We start from the raw sequence: 24513 nt of genomic DNA on the forward strand, positions 1-24513 counted from the left end.
ACCTCAATGCAATCAGCCTCAAACACAACTCCAAGCAGGAGCTATTGAATTTAATCATCATATGACTGTGCTTGGAAGACAGGTTGTTTCTTATGTCTGCCATCATGAACGTTAGGTACATTCATTCTACTGGCACTTGGGACTGGAATATCCTCACAAAAACAGTGATATGCACACAGATTTAAAGTTGTACATCAGCCCTAATGGTGGAATTTTCTTCTGGGGGGAGAGAGCAAGCAAGAGGGGAAAGCTCTATACTGGCCATCCAGGACCCCCAGGAAAGGGCCCCCAAATCGTCATCCTCCCCAGGTGCCCTATAACAAGTCATTCATCCCTAGTAACTGTAATTTCCAGCAAGAGCAACTCATCAGCTATGAGCTGTCCCTGCACTGTGCTGATCACAGCACCTGAGGAGCAAGCACAGGTGTTGCACATCAGTTCTATGCATGCATCAAATTGGATGCCCTAATGTAAAGCAAGGGCTAGAACCCAGCCAGTGATGCTCACACCAGCAACAATCCCCTCAGGATGTGCAACACTATGAGACTATCAATAACAAGCAGAAAGACACCACTATCCAGAGGCAATGGGAAAGGCAGCCCTGGCAGTCAGGGCACAGGGCTGCACCTGTGAAGAGGCCATGAGGAGAAGGGCCCTGACAGTACAAGAGGTTGAGGTACTCAGCATGCTGAGCAACAATCATGCTGAACTGTAAGATATAAAATGAGCAGCGACACTAATATCCAGCTAGAGCCATAGCCTGTGGTACAGGGAGGGCTGTTTAGTTGTTAAATACAACCTGCAAAGCATACAGAGGTGGAGGCAGGAGATATATTTGCAGTACCTACAGCTACCTCCAGTTTGATATAAGATGCTCTATGATGCAGCTTATGTCACACTGTGTTGCTAGATCCCACTGCTGCCTACAGTCAGTAAATGATTGCTAAAAGAAACCAGAAAAGTGACGGCTATAGCTTTCTCAGTTTTGGCACTGGAAAACTGTCAGAAAATCTTTGTCTCTGCTGTACCTATGCAATAGATTTGTTGAAGGGAGCTATCACATATGCCCTCAGCTACGTGCTGTGTTTCGCTGTGCAGCCCTGCTGTCAGTGTCCCATGAGGACTGAGAGTGCTCAGGAGGCTCCCCACTGCCAGCAGCCTCCAGGGACTCTGAATCACCTGCTGTGCTGTTGCAGTACCTGCATGGTAAACACACTGTCACACCCCAAGCAGAATTCTTTAGAATAGGGAATGCTGCACTGCCTGCAGGGCAGTTCTGTGCTCCTGGATCCTTTTTCTCAGGACATGCTAAACAGAGGGGTTGTCATCAGAAAACTGGCACTGTACCATCCTGCAGGGCAGAAGGGGTGGCTGCTGCAGAAACAATGCTGTGAAACACAGGTGGGTTATTTACCCTGCTGCCCCCCCACCTTCAGTCTGAGTGGAAATAGAGACTAAGATGATCAGGTGGCAAAACTTCAGCTCTGCATTTTGACATAATCAGATTCAATTCCCAAAGTCTCTCCGTGACCTTTGAAAGTCTGGTCAAGGGATTTTCTGCAATCTATTCAGACACCTAAAATTACAGAGAGGCTTTCAGCTGAATTTCCAAAATATCCAGGTCTCCAACTCAACGATTTTAATTCAGGAAGGGATTTGAAGAACAGAGCAAAACACATATAAATCCATAAGCCACCTGTCTGAATAGCTTTGAAAAATCAGACAGCCTGTGTTCTTCAGTCATCTTCCCAGCCATAAAACAGGGGACAGGGCTCATTCCTACCTCACAGACACAGAACATATGCTATAATACAACATATGCTATGATACTCACCATGTCTCACAGTGAAAACTTAGTATCTTGAATCGATTCCCACTCCCCAAGTCTGGAAGCAAGGCAGGAACAGAATTTCACTAGAGTGGCTGAATCCCCTAGCGAGCCTAACTACTTATTTCAATTAAGCATGAAAAATAGCCAGCTTACTCAGTGCATGCTCCAGTTAAAAATACCAGCAACATAACAAAAGTAACCAAAAGAAGTAGCTGTAGCCCACAAAGAACATTACTCCTCAATTCAGCCATCCGCAGAAAATTAAATAACCCACCACTCTAATATCCTCCTTAAACAGCTTTTCTTCCACAAAGAACAGCCTAATTAAGGCCCTATTTATCTGCAAAATAATCCTTCAGCTAGGAAAGACAAAATGCACACTAACTGCTAGTCAGTAAGATGGAAGTTCCCACTGATTTCATAAGCAAGATAAAATGCCAATGGAATAGCAGACCACAGTTCAGAAGCTTCTGACTGGGAGGACTCCCACTTACAACAAACAGAAAAGTCATGGGCATTCCTGGATATCAGGCTAGCATACTTCACGATATCTTAAAATTGATGTGTTCACTTATACACCTCATCATGGCTTCTGCCCTTTAGAATCTCAGGATCTTTCTTCTCCATGTTGTAAATTCCAATGTTTGGGAAAAATAAGTACATGTAAGCCAATGAGGCTTTCCAGGAGCAAACCTGATGCTGCTCAGTAACCAAATCCTTTCTCCATACTAAGAGTAGGTGAACCCAACCACTTATGCTATGGGTTCATTTCAGATTAGGTAGCAATGCAAACAAGAACTCACAGAATTGTTTGACCTTTAAAGGTCATCTAGTCCAACTCCCCTTCAGTGAACAGAGACACCTGCAGCTAAATCGGGTTGCTCAGAGCCCCACCCAGCCTGACCTTGAGTATCTCCAGCAACAGGGTATTCACCACCTCTCTCGGCAACCTAGAACTCACAGGAGACTTGCAGTGTATCTAAAACACACCCACTGGAGAGACTGAGCTCTCAAGGGCCACTCTGTATATCCCACCCAAGCAGTGTTGCTGCCCATAGAAAAAAGACAGACAGCAAGCCATTTTTTAAGAAGCTCCTCGCTGTGTTACTAGTCCCAGTGACAGAGAACACTCTTTCCACGGATGGATGGAGCTATTCGTCTTTCTGATTAAAGCAATATTCTAGAGGATGCCCAACCAGAAAGGCCTGGTGAGATTATTTTGTTGGGCTTTTGATAGGTTATCAGTCTGCTCCACGGTGAAAACACACCCTATTGAGCAAGGCAGCATTATTCAGAATCATTTGTCCAGGTGTGACAAACTGCACAAAAACAGGAAATTACATCCATTAAGGTATGCACGCAGGCAGCATTTTCATTGCTTAGTGCAATTAAAGTGATGTATAACATCCATCTCTTGCTGCCCATGGAGAAGCATGGCTTTTCTTTAGGAGCTTAGATAAGCCAGAACAGCTAATGACACTTGCATCCCTATGAACCCAATTCTGCTGCAAAACCTGGTGTCTCAGTGCACAGGCAGCCCCATTAATTTCATTACAGCTACTGAAGGAGCAAACAAAATAGACATTTCACAGAATCACAGAATAATCAAAGTCAGAAAAGACCTAAAAGATCATCCAGTCCAACCATCACCAATACTTCTTAGCTAAATCATATCCCTATATCATATTTGATCTCAACAGTAGCTCTGAAGATTCCACTTTTACCCTTCCATTACTGCTCTACATCATGAGATGCACTCTGCACCAGGAAGGACAAACTTCTCACTGCTCCACATCTTGCATCCAGACTCCTTCTATCAGTACCCAGGCACAGGCTGTTGTTCATCTCACATGCCGCCATTGTGCTTGATGTCATCTAAGTGCAGCAGTAGCAAGATATCATGCATTTCCCCCAGGAAACTGCCAGTCCTGGAGGTGATCTGAACATCTCATGTCTGGCATAAAGAAGTGAGTCCAGCATTGCCTTTCAGGAGATCTGTGTGACCAGGCACATATGGACTGTAGGCAGCTGCACACTGCTCTCATTTGCTATAAAGAAAGAGCCAGTCTATGACCATACAGGCAGTTAAATCCATACTAAGTTACATAGGGACCTGAAGCAGTTAGGAGACTGTTTTTATTGTTGATACATTTCAGCTCTGACCAACTGAGAATAAAGATGGAGCTGCAGCTGGACCCCAGCCTGGCATCAGCTGGGGAGGCAGTCGGCAGCCACAAGCAGAGCAGCTGAGGGCTGCTCCTGTGGCAGCTCTTCAGTTCCCTTCTCTCCAGCCCAGGCTCTCAACTGTTTGGAGCCAAGTGACAAACGAGCAACCCATGCCAGCAGGAGTGCTGGCTGCTAGCATGAAGATGGACAGCCAGGAAATTACCACAGGCCACAGTGTGAACAACAAAGAGTAAATTTACCCTAGAGAATCCAGACTATTTAAACACAGGCCTTGACCAGCTGCTCCTCTGCTAACTGTGAAGGCATCTACACTGCACATCCCAAAATCTAGAGAAAGCAATAAAATAGAGTTAACCTATAAACAAGCGACACTCCTCTGCTCAGCTTCTCTTCCCAGCGCAAGCCACTTACCAAGCCCTTGTATGTTCCTCTACCCACTTCTCACAAAAATAAGATTACTTTTATTTGGAAAGGAGATTGTCAAGAAATAAACCACCTGAAGACATTTCTTTCTGCCTCTGCCAGATTTTCCATGTCTCTTCTTCAGTACACAGGACAGACTGAGTCTGTGACACCAACACTTATATTTCATTAAATTAAAAAACAAACACTCAGGGAACAGTACACATTAATATTAAGTGTTTGATATCTTCAACAAGTACCAGTTTGTCTGGTAAGAAAAGTTTAAGACCAGAAAAAAAATGAAAAAAACAAAACAAAACAAAAAGCATGGAAGTAATAGCAAGTCATATCACAGAGAACCATAACCACCCTGCTTTCACGAGACATTTCACAATCCATTCTGTTCTGTGTATATCTATTGTTTCTGTAGAATAAGTCTCACTTCAAGTGTGAATGATTTATAGTTTAACGTGCTTATTTGCAGAAACATATTTGGGTTTCGCTGACCAAATGATGGGACAACCATTCATTTTCATGAAAAATTCATTGGGGGGAAAAAAAAATAAGTGCTGCCTGCCTCAGTTTCCTGACTGTGGTTTTTCAAACGTTAACATAAGTTCTGACACCTTTGATCTGAGGGTATGAAGGAAAGAAAAGTGAGGAAAGTTATTTTGAGACACTTGACCCATCTCCTCAGCACACAACATTAACATTTATAGCCACGTAGCTAAATGCTTTGACAACTTGCAATACAGAGCCTCAAGACCTACTTCACTTAGGTCTTTATTATTATTACTTACGTTGTATTTCGTATAGCTATCTCCTTACAGCAAAGCCTTTTTCTCAGCCTCAACCTACTCTTTCATTGCTATTTTGTCTTCTCTGCTGCCCAAGTATGCTGCTGCTTCTATCTCTATTTACGCCTGCAGCAGTACGTTGTTTAGCTAAATCTCACTGAGCACAGTGTTGCCCATTTGTACCATCAGGAGGTAGGATCAAGAATTCAGGAAATGGCACTTTTCTACTACAGTACTAAAACATGTGCAAGTACTGAAGCACTGTGAACAGAAGGGAAAACTGAGAAGTAAAAATGACAATTTGCTGTCAGAAATAGTACAACTGTAACATATGCTTTTGATTAAGCTCATATCAGTTTATTAAGAGTAGAGGAGTAAACCTAGACGAGGGATAGCCTAAGAGACATTCTGTACCATATGGCATCATGCTTGACGATAAAACTGACAAAAAAGTTGGCTGGAAGGGGGCTACCATTGCTCGATGCCCTGCATTATTTTATTCCCTTCTATTTTCCACTGCCACCCAATGAGGTCTTCCCAGCTGTGCCACACATCAAATTTGGTGCTGATTCAAAAAGGCAGGGTAGAAAGCCAAACCCCAGATCTCCAAGTGACTTAAGTTAATACAACTACTGAAAGAAGCATACCTTATCCCTAGCAAAGTCAATCTGCTTACTGACATATTTGAGAACCACCTTTTCAAACTCATAGCATACCACAGTTCTGTGACCTTCAACAACACACCGCTTATAATGCTGTTAACACAATGGAAAATGCAGCACTGACAGCAGAGTAGCAAAGTCCTAGGCTACAGCAAGTGAACACTTGCTCAAAGGCAGCAGCTGTAGGCACAGAAACAAAGAAAAGGATCTGCTTACCCTTAGAAGGCCTCAGGTACACAGAGATCTCCAACAAGATATCCTTGCCTCCACTGCCAACTCTTTCTTCATTTATGATGTCTAGGAAGGGGGTGGATCCTGGCTCCACATTTTCTGGTCAGCCAGGTGGATTGCTCACACCTGAGCTCCCCTTGGTTGGCCCTGCCTTCCTACCAGGTGTTCAGTCACTGCTTCGAGCCATGATTCAACATTTCTGCTGCACTGCTGGAGAGCCAGCAGGAGAAATTTGGTCAGGATTAAGCACAGCAGCTGAACTGAAATTTTAAGTGACAGAGAATGCAACACCATTGATCAGCCTTTTTCTTTTATCTCAAATGCAGAAGATGTTAAACTACGTAGCATACAAACCGCATGGTAGAACTGCTCCTATCATCTTTTCTAATAAAAATTCTAGTGACATTTTTTTTCTTTATTATTTTTGTATTTTTTTACCATTAAACCTTTTTAAAAAACCTTTAAAACCTTTTAAAAGGTTTAAACCTGATTAAACCAAATCAGCATATCTGATTCATTCCCTTTCTGTCATGGAGCTCATCATCGCATAGAACCAGAGTGCTTTTGCAGAGGAGACAACTACAAAAATGGTTCTTAAGTCTCTACTCATACAACAAGCACATCTGATAGAGGCACCAGGTTGCTTCACTACATATACATATATATATATACTGGGAAGACTGCATTTTTAAAGCATCTACTTATCACCAACTTTTTAAAAATCCTTCTTCGTTCCATAGGTAGCTGCCATCCAAGGTACTGAGTCGTTCCTTCCACCTTTTAGTTTTTCCAAACTCTGCTGTAGGGTCACAGGAGGGAAGAGCTAACACCCAGTTACCCAAAAAACACTGGCAGTAGCACACCACTCTTCCAGCCAAGATCTCCCTGATGGATGACATGTCCCAGGAACTGTTCCATTATTTTAGATAGTTACTTGGAATCTGTGGCCAGATGGCAATTGCAGGATAATAGTTGGCAAACTTGTACGTGTCTTCACTCTTTTCAAGGTAGAGAAAGACAGTTTCCAGAAATAGTCAGAGTGATAAGAATAGCAGGAATGAGTATGAGAAGACATTTTCTAATGGCTGCCTGCCTTCACTATGTGTTTGCCACAAAAATCAAGGTAGGAATCTTTGACAAGTTGGCTGTTTGCATTCTGGCTGTGCTCTTTTAGCAATTATACTTAACATCTAATTTTAAGTCTATACATTTAATAAGCTGCCAGAAATAACCTTGGCCATTCTTCTGTAGATTTTTTCCTCTACAGACATCACCTTGTGGTCTGTTTCACATTTGAGGCTTTATTAATTACTAACCTTCTTACTGCAAAGAGCAGAAGCGTTATCAGCTGGGCACTATTGCTTACTGCTGAAGTGATATCAATCAGAAACAATAGAGACCTGGCATAAATTGTGACATAAATTCTACTGCTCTTTGTGGCTGAGTTGTACAAGTACTCCCTTGACTTTAAAAGACATCTTTGTCTCCCATCCCACCCCTACATCATATTCTGGCATCACAGTGTAATAACTAAGGAAGCCAGAGTAAAAGACAATCTGCAAGGAAAGCACCTTCACTAAGTAAAACCATAGGTACCTGCACTGAGTACTTTCATTGTCTAGGCCACGATGGATATTCAACATCCCAACAGATTTTTAAGCAACCATTAGGAAAAGATTAATTCACAGATCACTGAGAACTCTCCACTCAGTTTTGGGATAATCCCTAGTGCAAAGTCATTTAAAAGAAAATATTATTTGAAAAAGGAACTGTGGAATTCATATTAGGAATAAAGAAGATCTGCTTTAACTTTGGCACCAGTAAAAATAAGCAGGATCCTGGTTCAGAAATGTACCTTTCAAGAACACACCTGAGCTAAAGCATATTAGTTTACATTTATCTATGGTTATTTAGGGTCTTTGATTTTTTATAAACTAGAAAGTAAAAGCCAAGCAGAAGTGTCTAAGCAGAACAACCAGCATCTCCTCCTTCCACTCAGAAGTTGCTTTCTCTCCACCACTGAATGCTTACACCCTCACATGGCCTGAACCAGAGTTCTGGAAGCCAAACCCAGATGGAATACCTACAGGGAGAACAAACAAATGCTGGAGTGCTTGACGCCCTCTCCCAGCCAGGCCTCCAGCTTGCACCCTGCTGTCTAAGATAGCACTTCTAATTGCTGGGCTGTGTTCAACAACCTGATGCTTTAAGGCTGAAACCATTTCCTTGGGGAACAGCGCTATTTAATCCCAGTTGTTACCCTCACATGTAGAAGTGAAGTGTTTTATTGCAGATTCTGCAACAACAGGCAGAACCTGGGGAGCCTCATTTGACTTCCCCTCCCTCCTTCATTCAACGTTTGCATTTCAGAACTGAAGCAAGGCACTGGCTTCTGTCAGTGTAGCAGTACACACTTCAAGAATAGAAAGAAAACTAACATACAACTGAGTATCAGGCATTATGGTGCCAAACAGAAGTACTCATTGAGTTGCTTCTTAATAGCATATATTATAAAATAGGAACTGCTTCTGAAAAAGCATTCAAATGATAATTTTCTGGTGTGGTTGTACACCATGTTCAGCCTGTGCATCTGCATGTGTGCTCAGAGGAGCACAAGAAATGCAAAGAGCAAACAGCAGAGCTTTGCTGCTCGCATCTCTCTCCACAGTGCCCAGCTGGCAGTTTGTGAGGGGACAGAAAGGCATACCAGGCAAAAAACAGAAGGGGGAAGCTATGTAGCTACCTACTTCACCAACCAAATATCAGAATAAAAAGTTGTAAGTCAGAATAAAGAAATTTTTTCTCCCTCTCAGCTGAGAGAACAAATCCAGACTGTCAGCAGGCTGAAGGAAGGGCACAAAAGACAAAACCAGCACAACCTGGGACCCAAATCTATGTGCTAAGTCCCAGCTGCTAACGTAAGAAACTTGTGTGTTTGGCTCTAGATCTTGGTTAGTTATTATATGTGTGTCAGGCCTACAGCATCCTTCAGGCCTCACACAAGATACAGAACAACTGACAAATACATCCACTCACATCTTTCTGGCTCAGCTTTTCCATGCAGAAACTGCTCTTAGGAGCAATTCCCAATGTTTGTAAATATTCTCTAGTAACATTCCCTAAAATATTTGTAAAAACAATGATCCAGTATATTAAAACACTTCAAGTATTCACACACTCATACATCAGCCATTTACTCTTTTCTCATCTACAGTTGAAACTAGAAACCAACATGATCATCATTTTGCAGCCCTGAGGAAGACTGGAGATATGCTCTACAAACATGCTAATAAATAGCCTTGCACCAATTAATCTACATTTTAAAAAGACAAAACAGGGATGAAGAGCAGACGATTTGCTTAAAAAGCAAGATTTGTTCACACCCATTTAGGAGAGCAGGAAGAGAACTCAAGACTCTTGGAATATTCTGCAACCAGATTGTAATCATTTGGTTTTCATTCAATATCCAGGCTGATGGCATTTTAACCATCAGAAAAGATAGGGTTGGACGGTTCCCTCTGCTTTGTTAGCAGTGAAGATGTGATTAGGTGGCCCATGTTTAGAAATTGTCTGCCCTCAATGACATGTACCAGATTTGTGAGCTGTAGCAGCTCATAATTAAAGGCAGCTTTAAGAAAAGGGGGGGGGGGGGAGGGGGGGCGGGAAATGGCATCTAGGTCTTGCTTACTCTCTCAGGATAAAGCAGAAAAACCAGCAGGCTGAGCCAGCAGAGTGGTTAAAATGCCTCAGCTCCATTCACAAGCCTCTGGGCCTTTCACTTTGGCTTAAAGAATTACAGCCATCTCATGCTTGTCAGAAGGGAAGGGAAGGGTTGGAGGTGCCCATGGGTCTGGAGGCAGGAGCACGCACCAGCTGCTACCTGGTCACACCTGCCAGAAGCCCTCCTGGGAGCATGCGTTACACCAAAGCAGCAGGGAAAGCCCAGAAAAAAGCTAGATATGTGACTCTTCCTGCACAAATACATCATTAACAGCTAGAGCCTCAGCATAAGAGGTCCTGGTGAAAATTACTTTTCTTTCCCCCTGGAAACCCTTACAGAAGTCTTGGATGCAACTTTCTCAAAGAGGTAACTGTATGGTCTTGCTGATCTCCATTACCAAGAATGGCCAGTGAGTCATTCTGCATCTTTGAGCACTGTCCCTGAAGGCACTGCACCAACTTTTTCATCAACCTGCAGAGTGCTTGTGCCCACACATGCCCATAGCCTGAGTACTGCCACAGGTTTACATGGCAGGTGAAGAAACATTACTTGATACACTCTGTTTTTGACTTTCCATGATTGCAGTAGATGCAGGAATAAAGAGATGATCATTGTAAAACATCCAACATATTGCCATTGCCTACAGGATTAAGTTAAAACATCCTCAGTTTAAGCCTCCATGCTCAAGGAGCAAACCACCATACATAGTAACTCTGCAGTAGAGCACATGGGTTGAATCCGTACCAGATGTATATAAAATCTCTATGTAAGAGCAGAGAATGCTCTGGAAATGTTGCTGTACTCTATCAAAACTTCAAGTAAGAGTGATATGAATTCATTGTTTTAAACTTCACTTTCATTTTTATACACTTAACAGCATTAATTCTTATTAGATAGATGATGACTCTACAAATTATAAATGGTGATATTAAGGATGAATTTAATAAGGAGCCGTGTTACTAAAGCTAAATGAAAAAGTGAGCTTAAACTTTATTTTTCCAGTGTCTGTGTAATTATTTCATAGTCTCCCAGCAAGCTGAAAGGCAGCAACCTTCATATAATAGTAAAATAATTTGGTGCAGAGGCAGTTTTTAGACCAATCTTGGGTACTGAGCTAGAAAAAAAACTTCTGTGTGCTCACTATTCATTCAGTTTGCCAACGGGGTTGGAGCAAGACTTGGAAAAACAAAGCAAGTGGGGCTCCAAACTCAGGAAAGGCCCTCCTAAACTGAGATCAAGGTTTCCACAGGCTGGTTTAATAATGTGCTTCAGGGCAGTAGCTGACATTCAAGTCAAATGGGGACACTAAAGCATTTTTCAGGAGAACAGTGTAGTACACTTCCACAAAACTACTTCATTAATACGGTAGCCTTAGAAATATTAATCCCCTTTATTGCAGCTAAGTTGCAAAGTACAAACTTACTTTCCAGGGTTTATTTTTACCTTTACCATCTAATTTCTATTTTTTAATTTATTTTTTTTTTAGATCCAATGATTTATACATGGTATATTGTAGGAAAGGAGATGAGGAAAAATAAATAAATCAGATATTGGGTTTTTTTTTTTATGGGGAAGGAAAATTCTTTGTCTCTTCTGATGCTAACAAAAGGTGCCAGATATCCTCTCTGACAATAGAAGCCTCAGCCCAACAAATGACAAATCAATTGCACGGCCCTGTTATACAAAGGACAAGGGGAGACTGTATATACAGATGACCTGTTTCAGGGCAGTTTTGAAGAGAAGGGATTAGAAAGGACTGTTGAAGCTGTACAGTGGAGTTCTCCCAACTTCTTCATAATGACAGGTCATCCAGTTCCCCTCTTACAGGTGAGCTTACCTTTGCACAAGAGATGGAGAGTTCTTTAGACTTCTTACCTGCAAAGCTAAAATGGCCATCAGCACAAATGCAATGATAAGAGTGAGAAAAAAACAAACACACTTCCATGGAACATCTTCACTGACTTTTTTAAACCTGTGCTCAGCACCAAACCACCAAGCCACACCAGTACTAATTAAGCTTCAGAGCTGACACCCTGCTGAGCAGGGGAAATTCTGCAGTGCTCATAAGGAAAACATGTAAGTAGCCAGCACAGGAAGACAACTAAAGATAACTTTTCTCAGTGTTAGAGACAACTGCATTCACCACTGATAGGTCTTATCTAAGCAGAGCAGACGTGGCCCAAACTTCAGAGTCAGATCTGCAGAGAAATCTCACCACACCTTAAAGCTAGACATAGAAGGAAGGAGATAGCACTCCAGTCCGTATCAGTGCCCAAGAGTGACATGGATATCTGGGACATACCATGAAGAGGTAATGGAATTGACTGTGAAACATGGCAGGAAAACACTCTGAGTTGTTCTAGAGTGAACTGCACGTGCTTCATGAGAGAAAGACTTTTATCTTACACACAGTATTACATTCTGCCTCACTTCCACAAAAACAAAACCAGGAGTGCAAATAGCAAGTGATCCAAGTCATTATTTTTCCCTAATGAGTTCTGCAACTAGTATTACAGAATCTTGATTGCAAACAACTTCTTTTAAGTTGCCTATAGCCAGACAGCTCCATGCATCTCTAAACATGGGAAATTCAGGTAAGCAACTGTGAAAGAGCACAAAATAGTAAAGTAAATCTCATGAACAAAGGACGTGGAAACAATGTAATTTGTATTTTCTCTGCCTTTATCCACTAACACTGGATCCATCTTCTTACTCATCGTTCTTATAAAATATCTCACAACTAGAACACAATTTCATAGTAATGGGATGAGTATCACACCTCCATCCAGGGGCAACATGGCAACCATATCCACTAGGGCCTGTACACCTACCTGAGGAGGTCTAGCACCTGTACCAGACACTCTCAGTGTCTGTGGCTTTCAGGGTTTCAGAGAATAGTGTTTCTGCTGCTTTCCCTGCAAGGCCATCAAACTAATACATCTTACTACCAGGAAAATGGAAGAAAATGAAGGTGAACAGTCCATTTGTAAATCCCACTATTGAGATGACTGTGCACTCTCTTCAGCAGTCCATGATATTGCTTTCAAAGGATAGCCATCCAAATGCCAAAACTAAATCAGTAGCAAGTGTTTTCTGCTTGGGAATTTCCACAGAGATGCTTGACTGAGAAAAGAACTGAGCTCCCTTCTCCCTTGTTGGCACAGGGTAGCATGAAATGCGATACCTGGATTTTAAACTTCCCCAGGGCTGCATGTTCCAAAGACAGATGGTTTCTAAATTCTGTAAACAATAGTTTGGATCAGAGAGATTTAAAGAGCATATTTGAAGAGCAGGCAGTTTCAAAATACAAATTAAAGCTATGCTCAGCATTTAGAACCTGAGATTTAGTTCAATCCGTTCCTACAAGTTGAACAATTCTTTCCTGTAAAATACATTTTGCTTTATGTTGGTTTAAGATAAGCAAAAATAAAGCCCCACGGTATAACATTTCCACGGAGATAAATGAGCCTGGAGATTAGTGAAGTCAAGGGCAGCTACTGACTTTTCTCCTTTCTCAAAAGATGCAATGCCAGCTCCTCTTCAGGCTGCAGAGATGACTGGCTCAGGGGGATGTCACCTCAGCTTAAAGGAGTGATGGATGGTGCTCCTGCTCCAGCAGCCTTTGTCTGCCAGCTGGCTGAGACACCATATACACATTGAACCACACCACTCAGTGTGTCTCTATTGAATACAATTTCCTTACTCCTCTCTTGACTTCTCATCTATTCACATTTGTTTCTGCAGCACACTGAATGCCTAGCAACTGCAGTTTGAGATTAAAAAGGTGGGAATCAGTGATGCAGCGCTGATTGTGACGTGGGCTGGATCATTTGCTCACATGCAAGGCTGGGCGGCTTACTTCTTTCACAGCACGGTTTTCAGAGCGGAGATGAAATGTCTTCCTGAGCTTCAGCAGTGGCTCCCTCTGGCCAGTGCTGGACTCAATGCCTTTATAAATCAGATACAAACTACAATTTCCACACCCTAAGGCCCCTGAAGTATAGGATGCCCAGCAAGCGAACTCAGAAAAGCACAGCCCCCAGTACAGAAAGGCCTTCAAAAAAATATCCAGAGAAGGGAACACTGAAATACCATTTTACGTACTTTGTCAGAAGGCAAAGCTAACGAAGTACAATTTGTTTAACTTTGGGTACCCAAAAGCTGCCTTGATGATTAAAGACTTTAATCAGATGAATCTATCATTAATGCAGCGTTGCAAAAGGCAACTGGAAATACAGTATTACTTTGAGGAGACAGATTATTTTCCCTATTAAATCATGCCAAAAGCCAAAGAGTCCCTTGAGACTTTCACTAGGCACCAGAGCATCAGCCAGCACCTGGTCAGAACGTGGCATTTCAAGCAAACTAACCAAGCAATTTGCCCACAGCTGACTATAAATGCTGTTACCTACCATCAGTGTAGCAGGTGTGTTTTCACCAGGTTTCAGGCAACTTACTTAATAGTCTGATCACAAAATGTACTAGCAAATCAATACATCCTTATTAATAACAGTAAGTATTGTGGCACCGAAGTGGTAGGTTTAAACTACTATTGTTGCTTTTCCAGAGAGTTCTAAGAGGCCAGCATCTTTTCTAGGACCCATGAAATATATATGAACTTAATGCATTTGATAGTATCTGTTGATTTCACAACAGGAGTTTGCTAGGACTGCAGAACTTTTGGTGCTATGTAGATATTTACATGATAATAAAACTAGCATAACAATGCAAGCCTACGGTAATTGCTGCTGAAATCACAGATTGCTTTAGTAGCATTTTCACTCCTATACATCTGCACTATCCCAAGCAGGAAGTGATTGGTGTCTTTTTGGAGGTGGTTGAAAGAATTAAAATCTCATATTCGGCTTCCATTGTTACATTCCTGAAGCTCAGTGCCCCTGGAAAAGACAACTTTCTAGCAAATTCCCTACATATATCAAACTGTCGCACAGTAACATTTGTTCTTATGAAAAGATGTGAAGTGAAATAAGGTTGACACCCTGAGCCATGAGTGGGGTTACAGCATCAGACACCAAATGCACAGCACAGCTTCCCATGAGTATACAAAACCCACCAGCAGTTGGAACAGCTGTGCTTTGCAATGGAGCTCAAGATCTTCAAGTAAAATCACGAGCATTTGCTGTTGCTCTTAAAAAGTAAAAACAACAAAACAACAAACATTTTCCCTGAAGAGCAGCGACAGGACATTCATTAAATGCTCATGCATTCCACCCACTGACAGCAGACAAAGATACGAGGCAGTATGTATTCATGCAATGCGGTGCATGTAGTTACCAGCAGATAACTTGACCACAACACAAAGCGGAAAACAAAAACATCACATACAGCTTCCTCATGCCCCCACACTTAGCAGCTTGACATGGGTTTGGCCATTGGCCAGCCACACCATGCCGCACAGCCTGTCAGCAATGCAGCAGCTCATTCCAGCAGCATCCCCTGTCAGAACTTTTATGAAAGACTTGCATGCAAGGTTCTGCATTATAGGAGAAGTTTGGTCTCATTTGATTCAGCAACAGTAGGGATTGCATGCAACAGCAACTGGCAGCATCGGCGCCATCAGCACAGTTAGCCTCGGCACTGGTGCAAAGACATTCACTCCTTGGCATCACAGCTCCTCCCCAGCACTACATGTCCATATTTGAACGACCAGAAAACCCCAATGCTGTGTGTGGTTTGGGGAGGAGGGAGGGTGTTGTACATCAAGAGAAGCCCATCCGGTACAAATTCTTGGTAAATATGCTCATCCTTTCAGAGAAGGTTAATACGTAAAATTAGGATCATCACCTTACCAAATTGAAATCGAGGCACAAAGCGTAACATCCAAGAAGCACAGGAAAGTTCAAGAGAATAGTCCTCTCCCTGGCAAAGCAAACCCACAGCTCTCCTGTCACCATCTTGTCCATTTCCCACAAGCTCCTCACCTTCCTATGCTGCAGAGCCACTGAGCATCCCCCACCACAGAACGATGGGCTCACTTGAGCAGGAAAACTGGATTCTGTTTTCACTCAGCACTCATTCCTCTCTTTCAGAGGGGAATACATGCCTCCCTTGTGCAAACAAGTAGAAGATAGCTTTATTCTAGCTTCTCTTGGGTTTTGCAGCACCACATCACAGTCATGAAGAACTTTGTATTACCACCAAAGCTGGCAAGTAACGAGTCAGACATTTCTAACAGTGCCCCAGATGGGGTGATGCCTGTATTACAATGCAGTTACTGCAGGACAACTGCAAAGCAGGCATGCCCTGAGCAGCAAGGAAGGTGCTGCTCCTTTTGCTACCCTTTTCCTGAGTTAGCCTCTGAACCTGCTCAGCTTTATCAAATTCATTCTCATACAGAAAAGAGCAAGCCACAGAGAAGGGATGCTAGCTCATGGAAATGTGTGTGCTGAGTTCAGTTTGCTTCTTCCCTTTTAGCGCATTCTGTATGCAGCATAGGCTGCACAGCCTGATTACTGAAAGGAACAAGCTGAACTGATTTAGCAATAGCATAGCTTGAAGGCAGAGTAAATGCATCGCTAGCTGTTCAGATAGGAACAGAGGGGAACCAACAGCACACTTGGGTATTCGTGCAGACAGTTTGGGCAGTTGCTGTTCTATTTTTACTGTTGTTGGGGGCTACAGTTCAATCCGTTCAATAGCTCATCTGCATTACTCAGACGCATTCTATGACACTGCTCTGGGTAAGCACCACCACGGTCTACTCTGCATCACGTACGGCTGCGGGAGCCTCCAAGCAAAGAAAGGCAGAGGAGGATTGCTGCCTGTCAGCAAGAGAAATAAAGGAGCCAGAGCTCGATTAAGCATCTGGAAAATTACTGCAGCCTCACAGCTTTTGCTGCTTGCTCCCCAGGATGAGTCATCGCCGGTTGCCCTGGCAACAGCTATTTTCTTCCTCCTGCTGCTGATCAATTTTGTCTGTATGAAGGTCTCCTGAAAGCGGGAGCTGCACAGATAATGCAACAAAGTCACGAAACTCTTATCAAGGAGCATTTGCATTTTGAACGCGCTCATCTTAGGCCCTAAAGAAACAGGAATAGTTGGGGCAGAGGAGAAGAGAGAAAACACTGTTTTATTCAACCTGCATATCGTATCCATGACAGACAGGGTTGACAAAGAACCTGCTACCATTACCGCCAAGTAATACCTATAAATAAAACATAACGTCTCGTCCTAGAAATCTACATAAGATATTCAACATCCATGTCAGTTGCTCCATAACCTAAGTCATGCTCTGAAGCAGGCATTTGCACCATCATTTTCCAGTGCACAGCCATAGAACTGAGCACTGTGATGAGGTTTCCAGGCCCTGCCCTTATCTCCCATGCTGACAGGCAGAATAAGCCCAGGCAAGTAATTTCATCTTGGAAAAAATCCTATTCACCACCTTTCAAGTGCAAAGATACGGCTGAAAAGGGATGAAATATTGTTGCTTAGCAATACTTAGGACCTAAAACAACACCTATTGAAGTTAGCACTCTCCCCCATTCCTCTGAGGTAAATGCAGATGGATGCCCATTGAGACAAGGAAGCCCAAGTCCCCATCTACCGTGATGCTGTGATGTGTGAATATTTTTAGTGAAGTTAGTCTGATATCCCTTGTTTTCACCTCCTCCTTTTTATGCCGTGAGTGAACATACCCTGAAGGCAGCTTAAAATGGCTGCTGGGTAGGAGCCTGACCTCACTAGATCAGGGAAACGAATGGCACAGACACACTTTGCCTGAGATTAGCTACAAGAATGCAAAAAGCTACAGATAAAGCAATCCTCCCAGTGCAGCAGAAAAGAAAGACAGTGAGGGCAGTGCTTGTGGTGCAGGCGGGGAGGAGACTATGAATTAACATGGAAAACAATGTCAACCCCAAACTGTGCATGCTCAAATCATAGGCACTTGAACCAAGAATGCGAGTCCTTCTGCCTCTCATATAGCTCCCATTTCAGTTATCCATTCATATCAGCTGGAGTTTTTAAACACACTGGAGGTGCCAATTTGGGGCCAATCATGGACTGAACAGAGGTCAATAGTATGGTGGACTAGGAGCACTTCCGCTTGACTCAGTTTCCCTTGTGGGGTTCAAGAAGCAACATAGGCATATAAAGGCCTGAACAGCTTACAGATTACGTATGTACCAGTTTTTCTTCAAAATCCACTACCTGAAGGAAGAACAGTCACCTTGTATCCAAGGACAAGTCAGTCCTCTGGAGCAGAAACGGGCACTGGCACAATGGGCTAACTCAGAGCACAACAGCAGTCTGATAGCAACTTGAAGACATAAAAGCTTTTTTAATTGTTGTGTTTTATTTGTTTTTAAAGTAACCCAATGGACACACCCATCTTTTCAGTAGGAAACAGCCTGACATGCAGTTTACCTCTTAAGCTGGCCTTGATCTTCAAGCAAAGGCATAGGCACAATTTGCCCATGTTTGCGGAATGGTTCAGTGTGTAAACTGTTTCTTGTTTTTCTTTTTCTTTTTTTCTCCTCTCTTGCATTTGTTTGAGGGAACTATAGGATAAAAATATCAGAATTTCCACCACAACAATTTCCAGCAAAGCATTCCTGGCCATCCTGTACTCAAGCTCAGTAACACTCAAAGCCAACCTGATATTTCCTTCTCCAGCCAACATCCACGGTAGCATTTAATAAAAAGTCTACTGAAGAGCAGGTAAGTGATTACTTTTGTGAAGAGCCATTGCCTGAGCCTCACCGTAGCAGCCTGCCCCACAGACAGAATACAGAAGGCATTAGGTTAAATAAAAAAATGTCCTCCTGAAGATTCTGTTAGCAAAGGGCAGATGGCACATGCAAAAAAAGGGAAGGCTGAGAATCCCAGAACTAGAGCAGAGGATGGGAATGGCAGCAGACTGTTCAGTGACCTGAAGGAGCCAGCAAGAAGGAAGCCCTGCAAAATGTAAGACAACCTGATGGGCTTTGTGTAGCACTTTGGAATATAAATTTGAAGAGATCACACAAGCTTCCAGGCTTTTGGGTCCCATACAAAGGTGCTGGACTATTTTGCTAACTATAACCAGCTTAAGCCTAATGAGCCCTTCTAGATCAAGCTGAAGAGGATGACATTCAACAGGCATCTTTGCAAAAGATAGTTTGCCAGGATGACACAAGTATGTTATTATTACTGTTAAGCGTTATTTCCTTGTGCATATGAACAGCTTTCATTACCTGCACATTTTTTCTGATGTTACTTGGAATTTCTGATGTTACCTGGAATTCATCACTTGGAATACCTACAGAGAATTACAGTAAAATCAGTATAAATTCTAACACTGTAATTAAAGTGCTAATGTTCTGCTCGAAAGTGGACAGAAATTGAAATTCTGTCAGAAGCAATAAAGCTACCAATGAGGGTAAGGAAAGCACACAAGAATAGTTCATCCTATACCGAGTGCATGCTGATGCACACTCCAGATGTTCCCATGGGATTTTGAAAATAAACCCAGTAGTACCTTTATTACTTACAATATTAAGAATACATGTCAGGAGTAGATTATCCAAAACCTTCACTAAATTTACATAGGTGAGTAATGCTGAAAACATGGGATCTTGTTTGGTGCAAGTCTGTATGGACAAACATGGTTGCACTGCCTGGGGCTTAGGGGAAAGTTCACATTCATAGGTTGGATGAAACCTTTTGGGGGCACCTTCTTCAACTTGCTGCTTAACGCATGATCTGTTGTGAGGTCTGAGCAGAATGCCAATGGCTTTAGTTATCTTTAGTTATCACAAATAAATGCTGTTGACAAGAGATTGAGAGAAAGACAAAGTGAATATTGGCTGCTTTCCTGAACTTATCAGGCATTTCATCACTCACCCAAATTTCATTTCATGCTTTAAATTCTCTATCATGTTGCTATATAACGCCAGGCCTGAGGGCAAAATCAGAGGAAGGCTCCAGATCTTAAGCCTCAGAAGGAACCTCTCACATCCTTGCCGCAGAGATATGATGTCACTGGTGAGATTTCCTTATCACATTAGGTCCCTTATCCATTTCAAAAATGACACTGCATCATTTATTGCAGATGAGGGAAGCACTTCAGCTTCCTGTACTATGGATAAAAAGTGTTATTAGCTCCTTTGCATCATCCTGTTGAGCTCAGAGTGAAGGTCCAACAGCTAATGCTTACTTTTGAAGGTGTCTGTGAGCAAATTATCACAACAGTTTCCCTGACCTGGTCAAAATTCAGAATGATTTGTAGAATAGATCAGCACAGGCTTGCAGGAAAAGTAAACCCCTCCAATTTGATCTACTGAATTTGCCTCAAATATGGAGCTAAATAATTGAAGAGAGACCACAACCCAAGTTTCCTCTTCAGAATGCATGTAGCAGCGTGCATGGGAATTCTGCAGGCTTCCACTGCTGGTGCTTGCAAACAATGGCCACCAGCAGTCAGTTCTCAAACCACCAGGCAACTAATGAGGTACTGAAGTTATTTTACACCTTTGGTAGCCAACCAGTTTCTTTCAGCACTCAAAACAGATAGGAATATTGATCTAGCATGGAAAATAATTCCTCCAAAAGAAAAGAGGAAAAGCAAGGAAGCAGAGCTTAAGTTACTGTTGAAACAAGTATCATGTAAAGAAATACAGAAGGCAAAGTACAATTCTTTAAGCAAAAGCCACTGGTACCAGAAGTTCACAGAAGATCAACAGAGCATAAAAATAGAATAGCATCCAATATCATATGGCAGTTGCCTTATCTGGAACTTCTGAAAGCCCTGTCCCAAGCCACAAGGTCATTTGAGGCTCATTCATTTGACACTGCACACACAGCGCAAGAGGAATAACATAATCAAAAATTCCAAAAGAAAGAAACACAATTTACAGTAACAAAAAATACTTTGTGTCAGCAAAGAAAGGATGGAGTAGCAGTGAGGTTAGAGAGGTTATTAAACAAAGTTTAATCCATCTTTACAGCCCGTGAAATTCACAGCTACCACAAACACACAAAGTAGATATGACATAAAGAAGAATATACAATTATTTCATTTTGAAAATAGGAAATACTTTAGGAAAAAATGGACCTGCCAAGCTCCAAAGTTCCTATATTAACAGACATCTCTTAATGCTCAGAGAAAAAAAGACCAGGAAAATTTAGGCAAAATAAACCTTTCCTCATCCCAGGAAGATGACACAAGGGCAGGGCATTAGTACACAAGCACCAGAGAGTGAAGGTGAGACTGAGTACAGTGAAGTTACACTCAGATATCTGAAGAATGAACTCCAAAACACAATAACTAAAACATACAGGTCATCTGAATAACATATAGTATTCTTTCTGTCCATGGGAAATATTTGTACATGAAATAATCTCTTTAGTCTTATGAGACTGCCTCTAAGTACAGAGCAAATTTTTTTTTATAAAAGCATATTGGGGGGGGGGGGAGGGGGGGAAAGATCTTTGGATTCCTGACCAATACTTCCATTTGCAATCTTTTGGTTCAAATTTAGTGCGAGTGAAAACTGCCCTGATGATTCTAAAAGCTTTACCTCAGTATGAACAGTAACAGCAAAGATTACCAGTACTGCCTGGTTAGCAGCCAGTAGCAAGTAGAGGAGGATTTTGAACACATTTGAACTGCATTTGTGTCTTAAATTGGTTCTTGGAGTTTTTGTTAAGACTGACAATAAGAAGGCAAAGGAAAGCCTGTAGACTTCATCTACTGTTGTGCTATCATACCTACACTTTCTGTTTGGACCACTGAAGAGCTGGAAACTGGAACACTATTATTCCCTTGCCAGTCTTCAGAGCCACCTGAGCAAGTACAGGATACTTTTGCTCAATGCACCTCAAGTGCCTAATTCCATCTTGCACCCAAGGTGGCTCACAGGCCAGGTTGCATATATCAAATGTTAGCACCTACCAGTGAAAACTCAGTCCACAGACAGTGCTGATTTGTTACCACAGCAACAGAAAGTTGCACCTTCTTGGCTACCAAGGACCATCCTGAAAGCCTCCACAGTCCACATAGGATGGGGATACATACAGTCACTTTCAAGATCAATCAACTGAATAGATAATAACAAAACTGAAAGGGAAAAAAAGATCCAATATTTAGCAAATGCGAGGATGAATCCATTTGTACTTATGGGTGCAACTAAAGACATCACTGCTAAAGACATCCCTCTGGCTGAAGTCTTTTTAAACAGTAACTGAGAGCTAAACAAGCCAAAGGAGACAGATTAATTGCTCAAGCACAATATATCACGCATACAGCCAATTCACCTACATCAGATCTGCAATGCAGAATTGTACATGTGATACACTGGTACTCCTATCCACCAGGCCCTACTTGAAACCAGACAGGACTTTGAGATGCACTAGCTGGAAATATTCTTTCAGCCTCTTTCTTGAGCAAAGCAACAAAGAACAAAAGCATGACCCTTCTTAGGAAATTCAGATCCCCTCTGACCACTCAAGACATTGCTCCCTCTTCTAGGAGATACTGCAGGCTGGCCAGCCAAACCCAAAAATGGGACTTCCCATGGCTTTTTTTTTTTAGCAGGCCAGAATGAACACAACATGTCCTGATACCCCCTCTGTCATCATCAAGCAAAGGAAGAATAAGAGGCTCAAATAAAACCTGGAAATTCATCCTCTTCCCGGCACAAGCAGCCCAGCACATCCAGTTCCCTGCTAGCATCCTATCCAAGGTTTGGTCACACTTACAGTTGGCTCAGTGTCCCTGTACAGATACTAATAAAGTCCCCTTTGTTGCTAGTAGCCTGTAATGTATGTGAACTTGTGCAGTGCTGCTCACAGACTACAGGACCAGCCTTCTGTCCAGAGGAAAAAACCTTCCCAAGGAACACCAGTCTTGCAGTCTATTAGCAGATAAGTCACGTTGCTCTATATTTGTCTTAATTTCTGCACCCCTACACAGAACATCTGTATCCTTTAATGCTTGCTATTCTTAGTGACTGCTCAGGAACAAGTCTACCAAGTAGAACACATTATCCCATCACTAAAAGCTGTCACTTTATAAAACAAATTTTCTGGAATTGCATAAATTATTCTCTTGACTGGCATGTCAGGACTGCTTTGCTGATGGTTTTCCACGTCATTCTTTAACTCTTTCACATTAAAATGAATCTGGACAACTTGAACTGAGCATCTAGAATGATGACTGCTTTAAGCAGAAGAATATTTACACTGAATTTTAGAAGCAGCTCCATGAATGACAGGATACATTAGATCAGTTCACCTATAGAGTTCAAGTGCTTAAGTCCATTCCATAGATGTGTCATCAGCTCACAGGAAAGGAAGACTTTCCCAGGCCTCTAATTCTGTTCATAACAGCCACTGGACAGACCTGCAGCTGTGACTGACAAGAGAATGAAAGCTGTGACTGACAAGAGACTGAAAAGGGAATGTGGAGGCTGCCCCTTCTTGTGGCATATAAGCAGACCCTGCATTTGTGCAGCATGCTTCACACCCAACAACAGGTCTTTCATTCTGAATTTGCCTAACCTACTTTAAATTCATTTATTTTCTGAATTTTACAGGAAAAAAAAAAAAAAAAAAAAAAAAAAAACAAATTAGGAAAAACAAGTGACAATGAGTTCCACAATTTCATTACGTAGGGAAATATAATTCCATGCACCAAACAGCAGGTTTTATGGCTATTTTTTTTTATAAAAAGAAAAAGTGCTTTGAGGCACTGCCTCCAGATGTGCAACAAGAAATTGGAAATAGCCTTAACATATCAGAGTTCTCCCTCATATCCCATCCCAGTTACCTCCACCAGGGTGAAGTCAAGCCTAAGCCCTCTTCTCACAGAAGAACAAGAACAGCCAAATGCAAGGACTCCACTCTATTTCCATATTTTTTCTATTTCTTCTATAGACTTTATGAGGAAGAGTTACTAGAACTGACTACAGTGTTAAAGAGGTGGGTGACAACATCCACTTGCATGATAACAGAATGGATGTTTTAGGGTCTATCTTTTCCTACAATTACCTACTTTTTAGCTCCTGTGCACTGACTAGACAGTTTATGAAATACCCACAATGACCCCAAGATCTTTCCCAGGGAATAACAAATGATAGTCTGCACGTATCTGTACATTTACCTGGATGAATTTCCACCCCCCTTCCCCAGCCAGAGGCACTAATTTCCCCACATTTGTCAGTTTCCATCAAGCAATATTATCATCTCTTATGATTCAGGCCAGCAATGTAGACAAAACGTTGTCCTCTAGGATCATGACCAAGACAAAACACTCAGCCCACCTGCTAATGAAAAGCGGTCAGACTGATTCCATCTCACAAGTGTGTGCCCTGCAGCTCAGAAGCCCAACAGTACCCTGGGCTGCATCAAAAGGAGGGCAGCCAGCAGTGTGAGGGAGGTCATTGGCATCCTTCACTGCCCTCGTGAGGCCTCATCTGGAGTACCATGTCTAGGCTCTGGCCTAGCTGAAGAAGGTTGTAGAGCTTTTGGAACAGGTCTAGAGGAGGGCAACAAAGATTATCAGAGGGCTGAAGCACCTCTTATATAAAGACAGTCTCAGGGAGCTGAGCTTATTTAGCTTGGAAAAGAGAAGGCCACCTTCTGCAAGTTCGCTGATGATACCAAGTTGAGTGGTGCAGTTGATATAGCAGAAGGAAGGGATGTCATCCAGAGGGACCCGGATAAACTCAAAAGATGAGC

At 42.3% G+C, this 24513-nt stretch overlaps 1 long non-coding RNA gene across 1 annotated transcript in view; it reads right to left on the bottom strand.

The window, feature by feature from the left end:
• Positions 1–15770, bottom strand: part of LOC140252707 (uncharacterized) — a 195200-nt gene extending 179430 nt beyond the window's left edge. The window contains exon 1 of the long non-coding RNA XR_011903694.1: positions 15642–15770. This is a non-coding gene — a long non-coding RNA (uncharacterized lncRNA). The remainder of the gene's footprint in view (positions 1–15641) is intronic.
• Positions 15771–24513: the final 8743 nt, after the last annotated feature.

The sequence above is a fragment of the Excalfactoria chinensis genome, chromosome 1 (assembly GCF_039878825.1).
Source record: "Excalfactoria chinensis isolate bCotChi1 chromosome 1, bCotChi1.hap2, whole genome shotgun sequence".
Lineage (NCBI taxonomy): Eukaryota > Metazoa > Chordata > Aves > Galliformes > Phasianidae > Excalfactoria > Excalfactoria chinensis.